General features: G+C 37.8%; 1 protein-coding gene across 4 annotated transcripts in view; it reads left to right on the top strand.

The window, feature by feature from the left end:
• PARD3 (par-3 family cell polarity regulator) overlaps nucleotides 1-20,354 on the top strand; it is a 432,225-nt gene that overhangs the window by 16,241 nt on the left and 395,630 nt on the right. For 3 of the 4 annotated variants that reach the window (XM_029961730.1, XM_029961731.1, XM_029961732.1), the window contains exon 2: nucleotides 14,562-14,663. The gene's annotated coding sequence lies outside the window, so the exon portion shown is untranslated. Of the gene's footprint in view, nucleotides 1-14,561; nucleotides 14,664-20,354 lie in introns of those variants that run through there. The other variant, XM_029961733.1, reaches the window with a different exon arrangement.

The raw sequence follows: 20,354 nt of genomic DNA, 5'->3' as shown, positions 1-20,354 counted from the left end.
CCTGTGTCTCCCCACCTACCTTGTACCCATGGGATCTCTTACATCTACTCATATAAACATTCTGCATTTTAAATTGAGGACTAAATGAATAGGTTTCTTGCCTCTTCCTTTTCTTCATCACTGATAAAAAAAAAAAAATGCAGCAAAACTTTGATCCCCCCCCCTTAGGTTTAAAGGCTGTGAATTGCAAACGTTGCCTAGTCGGAAGACAGCGAAGGCCCCCGGATAAAGCGCTTGCAGCCGGTAGATCTTGCTCTGTGTCTTAACCAATGAAAGTTCATGACCTCTCCCTATCTGAACAGCTCACTATATATAGACTAGGATCTTCCCTGGGAATTCTCATAGCAGCCTCTCTGGTGCAGCTGTGGAGCAGCTCAGTGCCCAGATGACGCTGGAGGTGCTGTGTGTGACCGATTTGTGTGTGCAGTTGTTTGTCCCACCTGTGCCGGGGCTTTGGTCTGTACGTGGCTGTGAGTTACTTGTCTCTAGGAAAAAGCACAAAAAATAACTGTTAGACCTGAGGAATTCTCCACTAGAAAGCAAGGCACCCTGTTCCTGGAAAATGAAAACAAAATGCATTTCAGGCCCTTGAAAATGATTTTATTTTACTTAATATTTTAAATTGTGTAAGGATATATAATTGTTCGTCTGTATCAAAATTAGACCGCATAGAGCGTGACAGAGATCTGAGAATTCATATACAAAAGTCTTCTGTGGTAGATTTCTTTTTCGAGAACAGTATTCTTGGCTTTAAGAACTGGAGAGTGGGTTTCATATACAAGAGTGGGTGTCTATATGTGAGTATATATATATATGTACACACAGGATTATTATTTTGATGCTTGCAAGCTTCTATCAGTCCAGATATCTCACTATTTAAAATAATATGAGGGATATTTTGAGAATATACTTTTCTTCCAGTTATTGGAACTTTTATGGTATTGTTAACAGTGCTGTTACTATTACCATAGAAGAGAAGAGACAAAACAAAGACCTGTTGGTTGCTAGGGGAAACTTGCAAAGTTAAATTAATTTATTTGAAGTGGTTTTTTTTTTGCAAAAATACATGGATGGAGCCTTGTGGTTAGATGAAATGGTTTAAAATTTTGGTTAGCTTGATGCAGTACTGTCTGGGAAGCTGTAAGTATATCTATCTAAACCATATACTAAACAGTCAAAAAGGTGCCATGTATTAATCTCTTTCTATTCATCAAAGTATTTTCTTTTTCCTCTACTATGTTGTAGAACAAGCAGATTTTTCTCTTTAGTGAAGTTTAGGACACTATTTCCATGTACCTACCCACAGCCTTGATTATACACTGATCATTCAAAGCTAGCAAGAGATACCAGTGCCTTCTGTCTGCATTTTGGTACAGAACTCATTGGAGAGATCCCAGATGAATAATATAAACAACTTTTCCAGAAAAAAAAAAGTAGTTTCTAAGAACCTGATTTTTTTTTTTCTTACAGCTTACTCTCAAGTATGCTGTGTGTGTTTCACAGGACTTAGGTACAGAAAATGAAAGTTGCAGTACTTTAAGAAATACTACTTTTCTGTGAACAGATGAGCTGCACCTAAATGAAAAACAAGTTTTTTCTAATTATTTTTGTTTTTTAATCAATCCCGTGTGAAACCTATTTTTGTTATTAGTTACGAATAGTTCCTATATTTATGTATGTTTGTGTGCTTACAGACAATATAATTATGCTGTTACATTGATACATTTTCAATAAAGTCAGTTTCTCAAAGCACATAAAGAACTAGAAACTGGAGGTTTCAAACTCAGGTTTGACTAAGTAGAGGATACTCTCTAATTTGTCTAGGAGAAGAAAAGAAAGATAATTACTTGGGTTTTACAGGGCTTGAAGGTATAATTCTAGGTGGAATATTATGGCACATTTGAGTATATTTCTAACATTGTCCTTGTGCATGCAATTGCAGTAATTTCTCTGTATCTTCTGTTAAAGTTTACTTTGTTACAAAGATGGGAATTTATAGTTTAAATCACAGTATGATATATGACTGAAAACACTGAAGTATCATATCACTCTTATATTAATCAAAACTGCAAATTGCAGTACCCTGAGCTTGAAAAATTAAACAGTTTTAACAATTTCCCATACGATATACTCACAACTCAGCTGAAAAGACTTGAACATTTGCCTCTTGTTCAAAATAGGGCCTGGCATTGCTTCACTGATTTTAATGGTTATTTTTTGTTGCTTTCTTTTCTGGTCAAGAAGACTAGCTGGTTTTGCTTCTTTTGTAATAAAATCTTCTGCTTTAACTCTGACAAGTGCAGACACGCTGTTAGAGATTTAAGCGATTTTGAAAGATGTGTAATGGGTTAGAGTTCAGTGTACTGCTGTTAGCTGCTCCCTATCGCTGGAGGTGACAAGGGAGCAGATAACTAAGGGAGTAAGAGGAGGTTTTTAGTGCTGATCCCCATCTCCCTGCATTAGTGGATTCATTTTCAGGGCTTAACTGGCAAGCTTTGCTTATGTTGATGGGCGCTAATGCAGTTAGGTCTGTGAGGGTATTTCAGTGTCTAGTTGGAAGGAATTCTGCTGTGGTAAATGAAAGGGGCACACTCTTAAAGAAGTTTTTTTCCAGTATTTGTCAGCTGTGTTTGCTTTAACATCTTGGAATGTTAGATCTGTTTTCTGCTGCTGGCCAGCTATGGAAGTGTTGGTGAGTCAGAAGCAAATGTAGACAGTAGACGAGTGGGTTTTGAGAAGCCAGAGGAAGAGGGGAGGTTGTGGTGCACCAGGCAGCTGCAGTTGGCAGGTGATTTTTTTGTATTTATACCAAATTCTGGAATGGGAAATGGGATTGAGGGAGGAGTTTGAAAATGAAGAGAGTCCTCTTTAAGTAATGAATAAGGTGAGGGCTCAGGGCAAGGAGTTTTCCTGCGTTGCAGTTTTCCCGTTATGAGCTCTCTTGACTAGTCTGGAGTGTGGCAGTGGCATTCTGTGGTGTGTGAGGATTTTTTTTTGTTTGTTTTGTTTTTGTTTTTTCTGGTTTGGTTTGGTTTTTTTTGGATTAAACTGGGGCTAGCCTCAAGCTTAGACCAGACCTGATCTTAGTTATTGAATAGAAAAAGAGAATTATTGCAGATTTGTGAGGAGGAACTATTACTGATGATCTCTGAACAAAACATGAATGTAAATTAAAATAGCAGGAAAGGTAAAATGTGGAGTTGGTAGCAGTTACCATTAAATCTGCCTTTATTTTTCTACTGAGGTCTGCAGCCAGCTGCAGTGTTAATTGCTTTTTATTTTAAACATGGTAATACCCTGCAGTATGGTCAGTAGGAGTACAGCCACAGTAAACCTAAATTTACCTTAGGGTCAATTTAAAAAAACAACAACAACAAAAAGTATTTCTCTTTAGAAGTAGTGAATACATTTGAACACAAGCCAAACAATTCAGACTACTGTTTTTAGAAGTTTAGTTTTAGGTACTTCACCTCCTTCACACTAATGTGAAGTGCTGCATTGCAGTTCCTGCCCTGGATTAGCAGCAATCAGAATCTAGAATTCAAAGAGAATGGCAGATCTGTTTTATTTAACCTTATAAAACAAGCATGAGTATAGTGGCTGAATTTATATGGAGATTTTTCTTATAGTTTCAGAAAAGTACTGGGCATGTTTAGAAATGAGTGACTACACACTTAAATCAGTGCCACTAGAAGGTATTGAAATTACACTCCTTCAAAAAGATTGGGCAGTTTGGAAAACTAATAGTGAAATATTGTTGCTACAGCTGTTCCCACGAGATGAAAATAAGGCCTGCTTTGGTTAAAGTATCTTGAAAAGTATTTAAGATACCATTAACATGATACCATGATTATTTCCACACTTCTTGTGCAGATGCCTACTGGAAAAGAGTTTTCCTTGGTGGGTTTGACCTGTGGGCATCTGCCTGTATGTGCACAGGAGTGTGTTAAACACAGATACTGTTCCACGGGTGTCTGATCCTTACGGGTGAGATGGTGGAGTGGTGGTGTGCAGAGGTCATCTGGCCTCATGTCAGCCTACTTGGGCCATGTAGAAAGCTTTTTGCCTGAGCTACAATGTGCACGTAGGAGGGGAGAACAAAGAAAGAGAATATACTTATAGTCTTGGGAACAGGTTTATAGGGCACAGTGGAAACTCCTGAACCTTTCAGTCCCATGTTCACTATTAGCAGGATTTTCCTGCAATACAGATCAGTAGAAATGCTCTGTGTATCTATTCTGGGTCCTAGGACCCTGTATTGATCTGTGGGTGTTTTCCAGCATATATTTGTCACTTTATTTGTGCCTTATACCAGCTTGATCCGACAGCCGTGGGTGACGCAGCACTGCTCCCCTAAACCAGACAGGGAATTACTGGGTAGGCTGCAGGCAGTGCCCAAGCACTGTGGTGCTGTGGTGCACGGAGTGTAGGGGGTGTCTTCCAATATCCACCCTGCTTACAGCAACTGCAGAGGAGGCAGGGAAATCTTGTGGGTGTCCCTGTGCACAGCTGACTGGGTGGCAGGGAAGAGTAAAGCATCTGGGGTGCTAAAACTATAAATCCTGTCAAAAACGTGAGATATCATAGCTGACCTAAATCAAGATAAACTTTTCAATGATTCACATAACTTGTACATTCCTTTCACATGGTTCACCAAAGCTGTTTATATTACAAAATCCTACACACCAACCCTTGACTTTGAAGCTCCCAGAGGAATAATGCAGCCATCAGGACAGAGAGTGGTATTTCATATTTTTTCTTACCTTCATAGTTATAGTGGGTCGGAAGTGTGAGGCACTCTATGTAATAGTGTTTTTACAACTCTCTCTGTATATTAATCATTGTTTAGAGTTCATATACGACTCAATTAATTGCCTGTGCCCGCTTGGGAGCATATATCAAAACTCGTGGTTTCTGTCTTTCATGGCACTTGTTATTAATGGCCCCCAAATAAAAATCTGATTTCAAGTATATTTCTGAAATAAATCAGGCTCTTTGTCTTATGCTGAATGTCACTTGGGTAGACAACTGTATTTCTACTCTTAAATATTCCCTTGAAACATTTTGCCAGGCTCACTTTTTGTTTAATGAGCATTGATCAATGATACAGATGTCAGTCTGCAACATCCATGTCTGTAGGCACAGACATATCTATATGATTGGTTATTCCAGTAAAATCCATTATTCTGGTCTAAATCTAGTACCGTATTTGGAGAACTTTTGTAGTGGCTGAAAAAAACAATAAACCACTTAAATCCAAACAATGCTGTAATGATAGGTGGAGGTAAAAAGCTCTTGAAAGAAACAGAAGGAACTTCTTTCATCAAGTTCATTTCTGGTTCAATTGTCAAGCTGTGATCCAGAGATGTTCTGCATTTCTTCAGCATTGTTGCCCAGATTCCAAATCCCCGCACGTAAGATTGTACACCATTATACCCAGTACATTTCACTACATATACATGGGATATGGATTTGATTACTGTACTTCATATCTATCATCTGGAGTTAATACTAATAATTACAAATTGCAATAAAGAAACTATTTCGTTGCATTATTTGTTGTATTTTAATGCAGATAATGAAGTAAGCTCTGAAGTAAGCAAAATGATCTGAAAAGGGCCCATTTACCTTACTTGTGGAGTTATCACAGTTGCAGTTTGTGGCAGTGCTTTGATAGATGTCCAATTTTCTTACATTGAAATAAATCACATGTAAAAGTTTTATTTTGCAGTTTGGGCAGGACAGTATTATTCAGTGCTCACAGCTTGGACATGATGAAGTTTAGAGACACAATGTCATTCCACTCAGTATGTTTTTCTCAAATATTTAATTTTTTCCCTTTAGCAAACAGAACATAATTGTTCACAGCATAAACAATCAGTAGTCAGGGTGAAAGTGTGTTAATTTTTCATAGCCAGATGCAAGGCTTTATTCTTCATTTATTAATTCTCAAATCTGGTTGCCACATGCCATTCCAGTGGCAGCACAAAATAACTTTTCCTTTTTTTGTGGGTGTCTGACTCGATGCTAATAGCAGAGTTCAGGTGTTGGCTGGGTGCTCAGGAGCTGGACCTGCCCTTTGGTGGTGGCACCTCCTAGTGGTTACAGAGCTGCGTGCTGTGAAGAAATGTCATAAGGTCAGTTTTGACAACGGGCAATGTTTTCAGTGCAATATTTTTGGAATAGGCTGCCAGGAGACATGTGAAATGCAGCCATAACCCCAGGAGCTGGGGGTGTTGATCAAGAATTGGCTGAACATGAGCCAGCGGTGTGCCTGGGTGGCCAAGAAGGCCAATGGCATCCTGGTTTGTACCAGTAATAGTGTGGCCAGCAGGACAGGAGCAGCGATTGTCTCCCCGTACTCGGCACTAGTGAGGCTGCGCCTTGAATCCGAGGATCAGTTTTGGGCCCCTCACTTCAAGAAAGGTGTTGAGGTGCTGGAGAGTGTCCAGATAAGGGCAATGGAGCTGGGGAAGGGTCTGCAGCATAAGTCTTATGAGGAATGGCTGAGTTAGCTGAGGTTGTTTAGCCTGGAAAAAAGGACTCTCAGAGGAGACCGTGTCGCTCCAGGTGGGGGTAGTAGCCAGGTGGGGGTCAATCTCTTCTGCCAGGTAACAAGGGATGGGATGAGAAGAAATGGCCTCAAGTTGTTTTAGATTGAATCTTAGGAAAAGTTTCTTCACTGAAAGGGTTATCAAGCATGGGAACAGGTTGCCTGGAGGAGTGTTTGAGTCACCGACCCTGGAGGTATTTAAAAGACGTGTAGGTATTTTACTTAGGGACATGGTTTTGTGGAGAACTTGGCAATGCTGGGTTAATTTAACGGTTGGACTTGATGATCTTAGAAGTCTTTTCCAGCCTAAGCAATTCTACGATTCTATGCCTAGTCCTGCACTAGGGAAGGAGGAGCCCCATGCAGTGCCACAGGCTGGGGCTGGTGCCAGTGAGTGGGCAGGAGCCAGTCCTGCACCCTGGCAGCAGGCACTGTCCTGCCCTGGGCCAGCAGGGCATGCCCAGGAGATGAGGGAGGTGATCCCTTCCTTCTGCTCAGCATGGTCCACGTCCAAATCTGGAATGTCCTGAGGTCCATTCCAATCTGAATTATTCCTTGACATTAAGTTATTGGGGCATATAGAGAGTCTGTGCTATTTAATAGGTAATGAAAATATGCAGTAAATAGTCAAGTTGATTTAAATTAATTAGTGATGTGATTTCTCATGGATTGGTATAGATTGCTTCTCGGTAAAGTGGATGAGTTAAAAGAATAAATAAAAAATTCCAGACTTTTGTGATGCATTAATAGGACAAACTTACATATTCTATCCTAGGGTAGGAAAAAAGGAGGTTTAGCTCTAGACTAGATCACAGACTACTTTGCTTACAGATTTCGGAAATCACCATTCCTTTTCAGAAGAACAAGAGATTCATTTATATATATATGAAAGTTTATGCAAACTAGTAGTAGCTAATGGCCAAGGTAAATTTAACTTTTTTAATAGCAACCTTTTGCCAATGAAAGCAAGATCTGGTAGTTCCTGGATGCTTTGTTTTGTACTCCAGTAGTAATGCAGCACAACTCAATATGTAGTAGTGTTCCAGTGGTTTACTGACCGTATTATTTCAATTTTTAGTGGATTTTAGGAGACATTTAATTGCTGAAGTGGACAACTACTTGGCTCATTTTTTTTGGCTATCAGACTTCTATGCTGAGGACTGACAGTGATAGTGTAATGTGATCAATTTTTAAGTAAGTCACTGTTATTGTTGAAACTGGACATGCCAGATGCATGCAAAACCTAACATTACTTTTTTTACTTCAGAAACATCCTTTCCAACATGTCAGTATCTCAGGAAGAGTGGTATTTACCATATGTTCAGATTTTTTCTTGGATGGCTTTCTCATAAGCTAAAGCCCTTTTAGTGAGGCTGGGAAAGCACTGCTCAGTGTAAAAGTGGAACAAGATGCTTCAGTGATCAGACATGTATGTTTTTCTCTTTTTCATAACTGGTTCGTGTCAGATCAGTATATACCTCTTGGTTGAAGACATTGTGTATACTCCTGTATATTTGAAAAAAGAGAATCCTTGACCAAACCCTTTCATAACAGCATGATTTCTAACCTTCCTGGGTGTGTATTTCTCTTTCTCAGTAATACAGAATTGCAAGAAATTAGCTTTAGGGTGGTACATTCTCAGAATGAAGAGCAGTTTTACAGGTTAAGGATCAAAAAGATGAAAGGGATAAGGCTTATTTTCCGCTGTACAGCATTCAGCTATTTTCTATTGTTGTCTGTAGACCTATTTTTCTTGACTTCATGGGATACAGGGCAAGGTGGAGTGAATGTGGTCTAAAATTGGTGTGAGGGGAGTGATTGCAGGTGGAGTGAGGTCAGAAATGGAAAAGATAACTGCCCCTTCAACTCATCACCTGGTAACTTTAGAATTGCTATAGGTATCAGTTGCTTTCTGAGGCTGGGCTGCTTTCATTAATGTTAAGTATTTTTCCAGCTTGTGCCCTTGCCAGGACAGTGAATGCACTTAAGTTGTACCGTTAGTGCCAACTGTCTGTGCTGCAGCATCAACATCCTGTAGAGAGCACAGCTGTATTTGAAGCTCATTCTCCCACTGCTGTTCCTGTGTGTTATGCAACAGGTCTTTGTGCCTGGAATTGGAGGAGATACACAGTGGGAAGGAGAAGCAATTCAAACCCAGGGACTTGTTCTTGCTGGCTTGTCAGGCCGTGGAACGTAACTGGAATCCAGCTGATGCTGTGAACGTTTGTGGCTTTCCTTTGGCACCTGACTGCTTGTTTTGATGGTTCCCTCCTGCAGCACAGAGCTAGACAGGGAAATGAATGAATTCACTGGCAAATTTTCAGATATATTAGTTTTTTATTAACCATCATTTTCCTTTCAGACTCTTAACACGCCCAGATGCCATATGCTGCTGAACAGACAAGTCTGGGTACACACCCCAGCCTGATGATTTAGTTGGTTTTGATCTCTGTGTACTCTTTTGCCACAAAGACTTTATCTGTTCTCAAAAAACTTAATCCAGTGAAGATAGCCACACATATGGCCTTGTAATCTTGAATTCCAGATGGTTTTAAGTAGAAACTAATAATATATACTTACTTTCCCTTTATCTCCTCATTTAAAAATAAGAAATTATATCGACAGACTTGGATATGCTTCTGCTCTTTCCTTAGTCCTGGTGATGAGTCTGTTTTCCTTTACAAGTTACACTGAAATACGAGTGCATGACTGTCCAGTTGATAGTGTTTTTTCAAGTAATTTAAGGATTTATGTACTGAAAAAGATTTTAGAGCAAAAAGCTATAAATTATATCTAATGTAGATAATTACAGTTCTAGAAACATGGTCTTTGATAGGCACAGAGAGCCTCTATGAGCCCAGCTTGGCAAAGCCAATACATTTCCGCAGAGACTGCTGTGTGGTAAGAAATATACTTCCTATTTGGGTCAGAACAGATTAGAAAATACAGGAGTGTGTGTGGAAAAATACCTGGTTTACTTGTTTTCCAGATCTGTAACAAACTGTAGTGGCAACTACATCAATCTGTGTGCAGCTGAAGGCTGTAGTTGGGAAACCCAAGTTGTAATGGTCAAAGACCTCTTGAAGAGCGCTTGATGTCCTCCCCCAGTAGTGCTCTCTTCGTGGGCTTCAAACCAAACCCAAGCAATTAAACAGGCACACCCCCCTCTCTACCATCCCACCTCCAATTGTTTTTTCTGATGCTTCAGGACATCCTCCTGGTGGCAGATGAGATTATATCACAGTAGTGGGCACAATTGGTAAACACCAAGCATTGTACAGCAGGCTTTTAGGAGCCTGATTTTCTGCTTTCTGTTAAACAGATGGCTACTTCTAAGAAGTTTTGGTGCTGTCCTCTTGTATGATAGGGACAAAGTATTTAAAAGAATAATCTTATTTATTGAAGCTTTTTATGTTAAATATTTCGATGCATTTTTGGAAAGGGTAAGTTTGCAAAAGCCAAGACACCTATTTAGATGTAAAGGAATAAATCTTCCTATGCAATTAATAAGAACACATTGCAGTTTCCATTCTGATTTCTAGATATTGTTTTCCACATATGGTCCTTGTTTCCATTATGTGGGAACATAAAATTGTTAGCTACAGAACAGTGAATGATACTACTTAAACTAATGGTTTTCTCAGTTTTTCCTTTGTGCTTTTGAGAAGTCCTATTTTATGAAATAAACAGAATATGAATGGCTGCATTCTTGCTGCCTGTGTAATGTGCTCTTGCTTCCACTCTCAGTGCTGGTGTTAACTTAGCAAATATTTATCTCCCATTACTGAGGACTTTGGAGCAGAAAATGTGGTGCTCATGATTTAAATTATGAGTACCTTTGTAATCATAGTCAAGTAGAATAGTTAAATGGGTGTAGACAGGAAACAGGAGATCTGACTTGCTTAGACTTGAGCTAAGTGATGCAATATTTAAATGAAGATATTATAAATCAGGTTTAGCGTTACTTCTATCCTTGTATTCAATGAAGTGAACTTGCTGGTTCTTCTGCATGAACTAGTGACAAAGGCATCTGTACAGCTTTTTCAAAATAATTGCACACTGCTAACTCAAACATTGGTGGAGCAGTGTAGCTAATAAGTTTTCTATCAACGCCTGTTTTTATGTCTAAATGCATTGCAGATTCGGAGAGTGCGGTACCCTTTTATACAGTCACAACAGTGAGAGAATATAAATGTGGCTTTGTTTTATTGACAAAATGTGAAAATCTGATTCTAATGTACAAATTCAAATATTGAAAGAGCAGCAACGTGTCTGACTCTGGGATGTTTTATTAAACCAGAACAGCTCTGAAGCAGGTTTCTCGGAAAGTTTGAGTGATATTTTTTACATTTTGTTTTGTATTTTTTTCATCTTTACAGAAAACAACTTTTATAGACTTAATATACTTTGCATTTTTCTTGTGTAGTAATCAGAAGACATTTTCTTTCTCGCTCGTGAAAACACCCTGTTGCACATGCCCTGAGCATGGTAATCTCTGTGTGGGCAAGTGTTGGTGTCAGTCCCTCATTTGTGAGTGAGATCTCACTTGATTGCCTTGCACTGCCACCCAGAGAGGATGACCCTGAAGGTGTTCAGGTGTCCTGAAGGAGTGATTGGACCACTTTATCCTGCAGATGAAGTTTTGTCAACTCCAATAAACTCTGGAAATAGCCAATTTCCACTTCATGACTAAGAACTGCTCTAAGCCAAAACAGTGTATCTGACTGCTTCAGAAAATGTTTAAAGACTGTATTACTGCCATTGCACAGGGAATTGTGAATATTTGTTTACTGGCTGAGATCAAGAAATACAACTTGGCCAAGCTGTGAATACAGATATGTTTGTAACATCGATGTAGTAGTACTTGAATTCAAATCAGTGTCAAGTCTGGTTCAGTTTCTTTTGTATTTAGCAAACAGTGCATATGAGTTGAGTCTTACACAACATCATGTTCATTTTAGATCACAGAATAGAAATTTAAATATGAACATTTATGCAGTTTGTTTTCTTCCATGTTGTTTGGTTGGTTAATATATAGAAATAATTGCTAAAATTTGGAACCATAAATAGCTGTGGATTTTCATAACTCAGTAGAATCACTAGCTTCAATGTTGTTGTTTTCTTTCCCTGCACCCCTCTATGGTGTAACTAATCTCTATTTAAGTACTCCCTTCTCTCCTGGACCTCTCTTCCCTCCCAAGCCTCCCCCACCAAATCCTTGGTTTATGCAAAACCTTTAATAGAGTAAAAGGGCCTTGAGAGAAGGGCTGCTCTGACGTTTGGAGAAGGCTTTAATGAAAAGTTGCATTGTTATTTCATATTTACTTACCAAATCTCGCCAGAGTAAATTCTTGCCAAACTAGTTTTATGTATTTCTTGTCTGGTCTTGCTCATGTATTGTTTTGTATCAGGACCTTGTCTGACAGGAAAAGCGACCAGAGCAGTTCAGGCTATGGTACTACTAATAGGTGATGCAGGAAAAATGAAGTCTATCTAAAACTTCTTATGCAATATTGAGAAACTTTTAAAGGAAGTAATTAGCAGAAGTGATGCAGCTTATATATCAAAGCTATTTTTAAGTAGATTGTGCGTGCTGGAATAGCACAATAGTGATTTAGAAGTGGGTGTTCCTACTATTGATTCTGTAATCATGAATGTTTTTTTACATTTGCCTTGGAGGTAGGAAATAGTTGTGGTAGGAAGGAAAAAACAAGGATACAGGAATATTGAAGCTGTAGTTTCAGTTTGGGTGCTGTTTGTTTTGTTGGATGTAGTTATGTCACTGAGCCAGTATTGCAGTTATCTGTTTTTCATGTTTCCATTCTTCAGTAAGCAGATTAAGTGTTGCAAGCATAAATGGTCAAGTGGGTGATGTATGAGGGATCAGGCTCTCTTAAAGCCCAAACTAGGTTTTCCATCTCTGATTTTGCAGTGAAGGCTGGCTTATGGTTCAATTCTGGCTTGACTTTGAGATGGAGAAATTAGCAGAGGAAACTGAATCAAGACCTTTAGGAGTGCAAGATGCTTCATAGCTTGTCTGTTTAGTTGTGTCTTCAAAGTCTGAGTCTTCCTAAATGTGCTTCAGTCTTTGGTGTAGATACGAGAGGCAGAGGAGATTTTTGTAATGGGCTAGAGGGTGAGGAAGGATCCTCTTTCCTTTTAATTTGAGAGCAGACTTTACAAAGGCACCTCTTCAGCTGACTTCCCTTTAGAACATGTTTCTTAAGGAATGTGGAAGGATTTCTGTTGTACACAGGTGGCTTTTTCCAGCCCTTTCTGTGTTAGTGGAGTATTCAAACTTACAAAAAAGTTTATCCTGGTATTTGCGTCACGTACCTTTTTTACAGAGCAGGTTTCTCTGTCATGTAGCTATATATGCACCTCTGTATGCATGAAAATGTAAATTATGTAATACTATTTTTAATTATTCTAGAATTTTTGCTTTTAAAAAATGGATGCTGGATTATCTCTTGTAATGGGCTATAACAGAAAGTGCTGCTTAGGGAAAAGCCATATACTAGAAATCCAGTTAATTGTATAATAAATGCTTACTTAGAAGAAATGGGAGGTAATGATATTTAATACTTAGAGAAATTAGAGAAAAAAGTCTGTAATTTAATTTCTGAAATGACTAGTCTAATGACTCTATAATGTAATTCTGAAATCTGATCATCATCTGATGATAACTTACAGCAGTATTTAAGGTGGATGTACTTATACAGTGAAGTAAATTTCATAGTTATCAAAGTTCTCCAAAATATTTGACCTATGCATATATACCACGTGCAAATAAATAGAGTTTGAGGATATTAAAGCCAAAATGAATTTGATATTCTTTTCTTCAGTATGTTTATGTACATATACAGATTTAGAGGAATTCTGGTGGTCCCATTTCTTCTCCTGTTCCATCTTTAAGAAATCAAAATATTTTCAAGGTCTTTTAGAGTGGAGGTTTTATTTTTTGTGTGGTTTTTTTTTTCTTTTTTTTTTTTTTCCATTTCTAAACACTGTTATTTGAAAAAAACAGCTATTTTTAGGAAGTCAAGAACTTGTGAGATGTTGCAAGTTCGAAGGTCCTCACGTTAGTCACCTTGTGCAGTCACGCCTTCTCAGTGAAAAGCAAGGAAGTTCCATTACTGCAGGACACTGAATAACAGCCCAGGGTGTTTGGGGGTGTGTTTGAGAAGCAAGAAAAATTATGTATCATGTTCAGGTTGTGTGTTTACAGTGTAACTCTCCCCCGTTAGAAAACAAATCCTTTAAGAGTAGCATGTTGAGTACTGAACAGCCCTCAGGTCATGTAGCGATATGCAGGAGACACTTTGTGGACACAACCTTATTCCTTATGGTTTCCTTTGGTATCAAAAGTAACAATAAAGACTATAAAGCCAGTCTTCCCAGTTACTGGTAGGCACATATATAAGCACAAACCCACACACACACTAATATGCATCTATATATATGCATCTATGTGTGTGTGTGTGTATGTACCTTTTTTATTTAAAATGTAGAAAGTGTTCTTAGTATAAGATTTAGATATTCCATCTACTGACTCTACCAAAGGACAGGTTGAAAGCCCTTTGATGGCTTTTGAATGTTGGTTTGCACCCTTTAAAGCTGTTCTGTAAATAACCCACACCCTTCACAGCTGTCCTGTAATGTTGTGTGCCTGTTGACCACTGAGATAGTTTATTTTGAGGACAATGTATTTTCCTTTTATATAGTACATATGTTCAGTAACATTGGGAATGCTGTTCCCCTATGTGTCAGTGATAGGATTGTGACTCATACAGAACTGATAAAAGTGGGAAGACTCCATATCTGGTCTGAGACAATGTAAAAAAAGGATTTTGATTTTACATGTCAGTTTACATTTATTTACAGAAATATGACCTAAATAGGTGTTTGATGTCAAGCATTTGTAGGATGCGATACTAACTGTGTGGTTGAGTAACATTTTTCTGTTGGCATGTGATGTCTGATATTATTTTCTTCTCCTTTTGTACAGGATCCAAACTACTGGATACAAGTACATCGACTGGAGCACGGGGATGGTGGGATCTTAGATCTCGATGACATTCTTTGTGATGTAGCCGATGACAAAGACCGTGTAAGTACAATGGCTACAAAGGCAGCTCAGTGCAAACTGTGCACTGGGATTTCAGTGTTCTCTGTTTCCTGCATGTGTCCCAAAGTGGGAGTCAATACAGAGGTTTTAGAGCATTTTTTATGTAGTTTGCTTGACAGATGTGAGAAACTGGTTACTGTCATATTTTTTTTAATTGAGATAATGGGTTTCCCATCCTTTTTTGTTGTTTAACCTCATACAGTGGAACAATAATGCAAAAAAAAAAAAAAAAAGGAATTTCTAAATCGACCTTTTAGCTTCGTGTTACCAGTTGAATGTGTGCAAAAAAAATACTGGTTCTAAACTGTGGAGTGTTGGATTGTTTTTTGAAAATCGTTTGTGGCAGAACTGCTAGTTACACAGAACTTGAGACAATAATTACACACTGCCTGGTCTTGACTGCGTTTATTCTTTTTTTTAAGTAGAGATTTAGGTCACAGTCAGCTAACAGGCTTTTGTTTATTGGCTATTTGTTTGAGGTTATAGGTACTTGCATCTTTGTGTTACACGTTCAAAAAGGGTAGGTAAGAAACACTGTGGCAAACTGTAAAGTCATATATAAATACACCACTTTTCTCTGGAAAGACGTGTTTGCTGAAGCTCTTGAGAACATCTGAGCCTGATACAGACTGCAGTCTGGAAATGTGTTTCAGGATCACGCTCCTTCACAGACAGTATCCTTAATTGTCACTGTTGGAAGCAACAGGCACTCTGAAGGCTCCTTGAAAAGTGGCCAAATGATGACTCTTAGAAATAGATACTTTGCCTGTAGTTATTTCTTGTGACAAAATTTTATTTACATGGTTATTTCAGCCAGGACTTTATAAAGAAAAATTATGTGAGGAGTCTTGGCATATGGAGACTCCTCGCTGTCTGAAATGTTGGGATTACTCAAGCTGTATAGAGTAACAGTGCTGAGTTTTCAGGAATTTCTTCCATAAAAATAGTGCCCAGCTAAGATTTCATGAAAAGCTAATTAAAACCTCTAGTTGGCTATCTCATACTGAAGTGCTCAGCTGCGTGATTAGTTTAGCTTTTGCTTACAGGCCTCAAGGAGCCTGGTGCAAGTTGTTACTAAAATTATATGTGTATATATATATATATGTATGTATACGCACAGTTATTTGAATCCTGCACTTCTTAGCTCCTCACGTCCTCCTCTCTTCAGAAGAAATTTGAATTCTGGTGACTTCAAGACCTTATTCTTTGGTTGTTACCTTGCCTTGCTGCCTTCAAGTGGGGTAATTCCTCACAGTGAAACTCTGTGGGTGTTTTTATGTGCATGACTAATAGTTGAAAAACTCTGACTGCAACTGAAGCAGGCAGTCACTATTACAGTATTGTTTTTGTGTATAGATGGACAAGATACCTAGCAATTAATAGTATTTATCTCTGCATTTGCCAAGCTCATCTCTACCGATGACACTTATGAGTTCAATTTTCTGTTTTTAAAGGACCTTGTAGTATTGATTAGGAAGGTACAATATAAACATACATTGTGCTAGACTGGTTTATATCCTTGAATTAGTCATTCTCACTTGACCTTCACCTTTGGTTCTTTTCAAGTATTTTGGTCATTAGTCATTGTTTTTCAGTTTCCCCTTAGTGTGTTTTACAGCTGACTTTCCTGGTTCCCTTTAGTTTTGGATTGTTAGCTTTGTCTCCATAGCATGTGTATCAACTAGTTTTGTGTTGGCAGAACCTGACATAGGTCTCATGAATGCAAAGTTTGGAATATATTTCCAGTTGGGGATATTTCATATATGTACACTTAAGGATACCTTGTAAAAAAGCATTTAAACAGATGGTGTCTAAACATTTAACAGAGTGATTACTGAGGTCTGTAGTATTAGTTGTGTACAAAATTAAATATTAGCCTATATCTTTCTCTTTTTTTTTTTTAATTGGGACAAAAGTATCTAGGAATATGGCAAAACTGAACACAATGTTTTTGTGTTCATTTTGACAAGAAACTTCCTTACATTCTTGAAGAGGAGTTTGTTGTGCTATTTACTACCTGACATCCATACTTTTTAAAATCAGTTTGCTCTTATCATGGTTCTTTAGACTTAAGGATCAGTTCCAGGGATAAATGTAATTTTTGTCTTTTTAATGCTGCTTTTATGCTGTAATTGGCTTTGCAGTGTCATATCAGCACAATAGAGAATGCAAAGCAGCTAAGGACCAGCCTGCCCTCTTGGATTTGTTGCTCTGTATAGTTAACTGCATTAGTAGTAAATAAAACTCTTAGGTGATGTGAAGAATATATATACTCCTATTCCACTGTCTCCATGGAGAAAATGTTCTTTCCTACAACAAATACAAGGATTCGTAGAGAGAGCAGCTGTTCTGAATGGAATGAGAGAAGTATCTTTGATGGTGTCCTTCACATTAAAATGCAGCATGGTAGGGTGACTTTATTTAGCTTCTTCTGTCCTTATATTTTGGTATTCTCATGTCACTTACTAAAACAGAATGGATGAGTAAGGGTTAGCCAGTTGCGTTCTGAAATAATTTGTGATGTTCAGTGTTGTTCCTCCTTAAAAGAAAGGAGAAAAACATGAAACAAACTACATGGAAAAATTGATTTTACTAAGCTGTTTGTTCCTTTGTTCCTTTCTGAAACAGCTTTTCTTAAGCCCTTTAGCATAGTTCATTGAGAAAGTGCATAATGCATTTTAACTTAGCTGGCGTGTGACTTGGGCATTCATATTACACAATACAGCTACACATGAAGTTTCTTGGTTAATGCAGTTAATGGTAATAACAGAATTAACAAAAAAATTAATAAATGCTCATTTGAATAATTTTTTTTCTTAGAAAACTTTTTGTAATTTATTGAAATGCAATTTTTTTCCAGGTTTTACTTTGGAAATAGATACGGTTTTCAATTGAAATATATCAGTGTTTTTTATATTTCTATATCTCTGTGTATACATGAAGACAAATGGATTGATGGGTTCTTGTTGTTTTTTAAACATATTTGACTACAAGAGACAAGATTCTGTTTTCCACTAGTAGCATCTATTCCAGTCCTCATATGAGCATGTTTGGTACTGTGAAAAGGCCTGGAAAAGCTTGGGCAGATGAATAGGAAATATCTATTTTCGAGAAATAAAAGAGAAAAAACTCCCTTTAACTCGTGTTTAGTCCACTGCATAACCCGCTCTCATTATTTTAAAAATACTGGTTTCTTGTGCGTTTAGTGATTAGACCAGTATTTTAAAGATAAGTTAGCAACCTGTTTTGTTTGGATTCCTGCTACTTGCACAAGTAGCCCTCTCTTTGAAGGCCCTCAAAAAACATATGTCAACTTGACTAGTTTCCAACTTGATGATAACATACTTGATGACCTCAGTTCAGTTTTTAGTAGGCGGTCATTCTCAGCAGCAGAAAAACCCCAACTGCAGAAAAAAACCAAAATCCAACCATCCTTAACCATGTTTTCTTCTGGCAGACTGGGGCACATAGACATTTCAGTGATCTTCACACTTTGGGTGTAATATGGAACAATTTTCTGGGATCTCATAGGCCCTTGTTTATCCATGGAAAAAATATTCAGGAAATTGTAGTGTAATCTTCCATTAAAAAAAAAAAGTATGTTTATGAATATAACTTGCTCCCAGTTGAATTCTCACTGAAACAGTAATCTGTATTTTGGACAACTTAAAAAAAATTATTTTATGTGCAATTATACGTAATTTTTTCCTGCATAATAATGCTCGGACTGTTGCTTACTGGAAACTTCAGAGATCAAAATGTCTGTGTTTGGTGTAGCTACACTCCTGAAAAAATCAGAGGTTTTTCTTCCCAAGAGAACAAGAAGAATCTGCCATTAAGAGCCACTGGTTGTGGTGAGCAGCTGGGCAAATAGAGCTACTTTGAAACAGTGTAGGTAGGAAGATAATGTCAATTACACATAAATTAATTTGCTCAAATGTATTATTTTTTTACTAGTTTGGGATTAGCAACCTCTAAATATGAAAGCATTAGCATCTTATAATTTACTTTACACTATCCTAATAAATTCAGCACTAGTTCTTAAAAAATAATCACTGTAATTTGGTGTATGCTTAGATTTACAGCCTGGTTTTATTTCTCTAAACTAAGGCAGGCATGGGCTTTCTTTGCTTGACTTAACATTTTCAAATATTCAGCCAGCCCTTCACCCTGCATAATTCATACTTAGGCCCGCTCAGTGCAGAGATAAAAACCAGAGGAATATGGTTTGGTCTTGCCTGGAATGAAGTTTTGTGTTCAGCACAGTGTGTGTGGTGTTCGTATCTGGCCCAGGTCACTGTCAGTTCAGGGTGGTGTTGGTGCTTACTGCTGTTTAGACATACTTTGAACCTCCTGGAACGACACACAAGAAGTTGATGGTTTGAGTGGAATACTAATGGTGAGATTGGGATGGAGATTAATTTCATAGATTTGTGCTGAAATGGAATTTGTAAACATTCGTGATTTAGAGTTAACTATGTTAACTAAGCAAAGTGCTGCTGAAATTCAGTGAAATCGTGTTTCATTTGCATCTACTTTTGGAGACCTACAGAGACTCTATTAATATTATTATGTGTTTATTCCCTGCTTGCTTCTAGTGTGATGGAAAAAGTCTTTGAGCGTATTTGAAGGCATATTAGGACCTTTTCCCAGTGTAGTGGAAAGGAAATGAACTTTTGGGTTTTGTGTTAAAACAGATGGTCAATTCTAAATAATACTGTTGTTTTGTTTACTTCCTCTTGGAAAGCTCTGTTGAGTTAGAGAAGCGTGTGATACACAAAATGTGGGTTTGGAAAGGATGACTGTGCTTTGTTTGTAACAAATGTTTAACTTGAAGCCAACACAGAAATAAGGCTATTTTGAGCAAATGCACTATGATGTTAAGGTTAAAGGCTAGCTCAGGACTGGAGAGCTGTGATTACAGTATCTCACTGCTAATTGATTTTTGCCCTGTCCTCTTCTTTTTAGGGGCAATTGTGTAAGACCCCATTTCTGTAGTGAATTCAGAGTAGACCAGTGATAGCAGGATGCTGTTAGAAAGAACGAGATTCTGGTAACCCCGTGTCTGTTCATTCTCTCAAAAATGTTAAAGAGCTTTTAAAGTCGATGAAAGTTGCACAGATAAACTTGAGTTATCTTTAGATTTCCATCAGCATATAATCAGAATACTCAAAGTAGTGTTGTTTGTTCTAAATTTGTGTGTCTCTGCCTCATTTAAGTAAACTTGCAACTGAATTCTCTCTGATTGCTCTCTGACTCTGCAAGTTAAGAATTTAACCCTAAAACCGTGACTAGAGAAGAACAACAACTTTTTGTACTTCTTGTTTCTGCCATTAACAGATTGAAACCCTGGAGTGAATGTAAAAAACAGCTAGGGCCTATGCAGCAAATCTGACAGCAAAACCTAAAAATGCCAAAAAAAATTACTCAGAAATATGATTTTTAGTATATACAATACCGTGATTGGTATGCTCTTCTTTTTTCCTCAAAACCTTTCTATCAGAATAATTTTTAAGTATTGCTGTGATTATGTCTGCCTCAGTGTGCTTGTTCTGTCACTGCATTCCCTGTATCCCAGGAAAACAGGATGACCTTGAAACAATTTGTTGTTACTTGTAAATGACTTGGCAAAACACATTTTGAGCAGAAGGCATTCTTTTCTTGTAACAGCTT

Source organism: Manacus vitellinus, unplaced genomic scaffold (assembly GCF_001715985.3).
Source record: "Manacus vitellinus isolate BGI_N305 unplaced genomic scaffold, ASM171598v3 scaffold_3_pilon, whole genome shotgun sequence".
In the NCBI taxonomy this organism is placed as follows: Eukaryota; Metazoa; Chordata; class Aves; order Passeriformes; family Pipridae; genus Manacus; species Manacus vitellinus.
The sequence above is the reverse complement of the archived record's forward strand: the minus strand, read 5'-3'. Positions and strand labels throughout refer to the sequence as shown.